This window comes from Taudactylus pleione, unplaced genomic scaffold (genome assembly GCF_031769625.1).
Source record: "Taudactylus pleione unplaced genomic scaffold, aTauple2 ptg000473l, whole genome shotgun sequence".
Classification (NCBI taxonomy): Eukaryota; Metazoa; Chordata; class Amphibia; order Anura; family Myobatrachidae; genus Taudactylus; species Taudactylus pleione.
Window position 1 is genome coordinate 4,546,608 of NW_028284875.1, and position 4,097 is coordinate 4,550,704.

The 4,097-nt window shown below is 33.0% G+C and overlaps 1 non-coding gene across 1 annotated transcript; it reads left to right on the top strand.

Moving 5' to 3' along the window:
• The first annotated feature begins 2,928 nt into the window (after positions 1-2,928).
• TRNAR-CCU (transfer RNA arginine (anticodon CCU)) lies at positions 2,929-3,001 on the top strand. Its single transcript has one exon. It is a non-coding gene; the product is annotated as a tRNA-Arg (tRNA).
• Positions 3,002-4,097: the final 1,096 nt, after the last annotated feature.

Here is a 4,097-nt window from a genome sequence, read left to right on the forward strand (position 1 = left end):
ATAGGCTTTATTTCATTAAAATAATTTTGGAGATGTCCTTTCATTCTTGCTTCATACTGCACAAATGGCTCCACCAGAAACTTTTATCTGCTTATCAATCCGGAACTGTTCAGCTTGCAAAATTATGGCCCAGTATCTAAAAGCAGACATTTATCCTAATGACATTGTGGATTAGTTTTCTGAAAAGTTTACTATCACCTGGGACAGTGGCTTCAAGTCCCATCTAGGATGCATGTTCCTTTGTTGCTCATTCTCATTCTAGAAGTTATGCTTTTTTTCAGTGCAGGTGACTGTCTTAATGGTATTGCAGAAAATCCATATATACCAAAACATACCTATTAAGTTTTAATTGCAATTTAATATCAGAGTGGCTACAAAATAACAATGTCTATTGCAATTGCTGATGGGTTTCTTGAAGTCCTTTCATCCATGTCATCAAAAGGGTAATTTTCTGCCTTTTATATTTCTTTGGACACTGACTTTACTGACAATTTAGGTGCTTCAGACCAAAAAAACAATGTTTACCTTTAAATATAGAGCACAAGTGAGATTTAACTTATTTTTATTTAAAGATACTGCATTTTTTGATATTATAGTGTATATTTTCCATATGCAACATTAAAGTTACATATATCTATAGCAAATATTATTTAAGATAAATAAACAGGAATTATTTTACAATTTGGATAATATTGAACTGTACAACAATGGCATGAATTCATTGCAATATAGACCTATGGATACATAAAACTGGGCAATAACACAAATGCACAATATAATTGATTACCTTATGATTAGAATATTACTTTTATTAGGTACTTTAGTATTGGGTGCAGTAGTTTAGTGGACTTAAAAAGTAACTAATTTAAAATTAATAAACCAAGTTAATTTACTTAGTCAACTCGATGCTAAAATCACTCAACTAAAAATAAAGTACTTTGTCTATGTGCTCCTGTGGCGCAATCGGTCTGTGCGCGGTACTTATAAGACAGTATCTGTTGAACAATTCTGAGATTGTGAATTCAAGCCTCACCTGGAGCAAATGTAATTTTTTTTCTAATGTCATCAGTTAATGATTATCATCTGCTTCCTGAACATCCTGATATGAAGGCAGAAAAAAAACACAAACATGACTGTTTTTAAGTACCAGTACACACAGCTGCTTTGGTTCATATGCACTGTAAACATTACTTTAGTTAGTCATCAAAATGGAATGCAATAGACTACCTCTTTATTGGTAAAAGAGTTGCATCAATCTGTTTTGCTGCAATGTAACATGAGGGTCCACACTATTAGGTCTGGATAGTACAATCACATTTCATGCTGGGATTTGTAAAGCAAAGAACACAAATAAACGACTTTCCTATATCGCAACAATTAATGATTATACTAATGAAAAAATCAGTTTCACTCAAAGATGTTACAAAGCCCCAGTGGCCTAATGGATACGGCACTGGCCTCCTAAGCCAGGGTTTGTGCTTTCAAGTCCCATCTGGGGTGATAGGCTTTATTTCATTAAAATAATGTTTTAGATGTTCCTTTTATTCTTGCTTCATACTGCAGAAATGGCTCCACCAGAAACTTTATTCTGCTTAACAATCTGGTACCGTTCAGCTTGCAAAATTATGGCCCAGTATCTAAAAGCAGACATTTATTCTAATGACATTGTGGAATAGTTTCCAGAAAAGTTTACTATCACCTGGGACAGTGGCTTCAAGTCCCATCTAGGATGTATGTTCCTTTGTTGCTCATTCTCATTCTAGAAGTTATGCTTTTTTTCAATTCAGGTGACTGTCTTAATGGTATTGCAGAAAATTCATATATACCAAAACATACCTATTAAGTTTTAATTGCAATTTAATATCAGAGTGGCTACAAAATAACAATTTCTATTGCAATTGCTGATGGGTTTCTTGAAGTCCTTTCATCCATGTCATCAAAAGGGTAATTTTCTGCCTTTTATATTTCTTTGGACACTGACTTTACTGACAATTTAGGTGCTTCAGACCAAAAAAACAATGTTTACCTTTAAATATAGAGCACAAGTGAGATTTAACTTATTTTTATTTAAAGATACTGCATTTTTTGGTATTATAGTGTATATTTTCCCTATGCAACATTAAAGTTACATATATCTATAGCAAATATTATTTAAGATAAATAAACAGGAATTATTTTACAATTTTGATAATATTGAACTGTACAACAATGGCATGAATTCATTGCAATATACACCTATGGATACATAAAACTGGGCAATAACACAAATGCACAATATAATTGATTACCTTATGATTAGAATATTACTTTTATTAGGTACTTTAGTATTGGGTGCAGTAGTTTAGTGGATTTAAAAAGTAACTAATTTAAAATTAATAAACCAAGTTAATTTACTTAGTCCACTCGATGCTAAAATCACTCAACTAAAAATAATGCACTTTGACCATGTGCTCCTGTGGCGCAATCAGTCTGTGCGCAGGACTTATAAGGCAGTATCTGTTGAGCAATGCTGAGGTTGTGAGTACAAGCCTCACCTGGAGCAAATGTAATTTTTTTTCTAATGTCATCAGTTAATGATTATCGTCTGCTTCCTGAACATCCTGATATGAAGGCAGAAAAAAAACACAAAAATGACTGTTTTTAAGTACCAGTACACACAGCTGCTTTGGTTCATATGCACTGTAAACATTACTTTAGTTAGTCAACAAAATGGAATGCAAAAGACTACCTCTTTATTGGTAAAAGAGTTGCATCAATCTGTTTTGCTGCAATGTAACATGAGGGTCCACACTATTAGGTCTGGATAGTACAATCACATTTCATGCTGGGATTTGTAAAGCAAAGAACACAAATAAACGGCTTTCCTATATCGCAACAATTAATGATTATACTAATGAAAAAATCAGTTTCACTCAAAGATGTTACTAAGCCCCAGTGGCCTAATGGATAAGGCACTGGCATCCTAAGCCAGGGATTGTGGGTTCAAGTCCCATCTGGGGTGATAGGCTTTATTTCATTAAAATTATTTTGGAGATGTCCTTTCATTCTTGCTTCATACTGCACAAATGGCTCCACCAGAAACTTTTATCTGCTTATCAATCCGGAACTGTTCAGCTTGCAAAATTATGGCCCAGTATCTAAAAGCAGACATTTATCCTAATGACATTGTGGATTAGTTTTCTGAAAAGTTTACTATCACCTGGGACAGTGGCTTCAAGTCCCATCTAGGATGCATGTTCCTTTGTTGCTCATTCTCATTCTAGAAGTTATGCTTTTTTTCAGTGCAGGTGACTGTCTTAATGGTATTGCAGAAAATCCATATATACCAAAACATACCTATTAAGTTTTAATTGCAATTTAATATCAGAGTGGCTACAAAATAACAATGTCTATTGCAATTGCTGATGGGTTTCTTGAAGTCCTTTCATCCATGTCATCAAAAGGGTAATTTTCTGCCTTTTATATTTCTTTGGACACTGACTTTACTGACAATTTAGGTGCTTCAGACCAAAAAAACAATGTTTACCTTTAAATATAGAGCACAAGTGAGATTTAACTTATTTTTATTTAAAGATACTGCATTTTTTGATATTATAGTGTATATTTTCCATATGCAACATTAAAGTTACATATATCTATAGCAAATATTATTTAAGATAAATAAACAGGAATTATTTTACAATTTGGATAATATTGAACTGTACAACAATGGCATTAATTCATTGCAATATACACCTATGGATACATAAAACTGGGCAATAACACAAATGCACAATATAATTGATTACCTTATGATTAGAATATTACTTTTATTAGGTACTTTAGTATTGGGTGCAGTAGTTTAGTGGACTTAAAAAGTAACTAATTTAAAATTAATAAACCAAGTTAATTTACTTAGTCAACTCGATGCTAAAATCACTCAACTAAAAATAAAGTACTTTGTCCATGTGCTCCTGTGGCGCAATCGGTCTGTGCGCGGTACTTATAAGACAGTATCTGTTGAACAATTCTGAGATTGTGAATTCAAGCCTCACCTGGAGCAAACGTAATTTTTTTTCTAATGTCATCAGTTAATGATTATCATCTGCTTCCTGAAC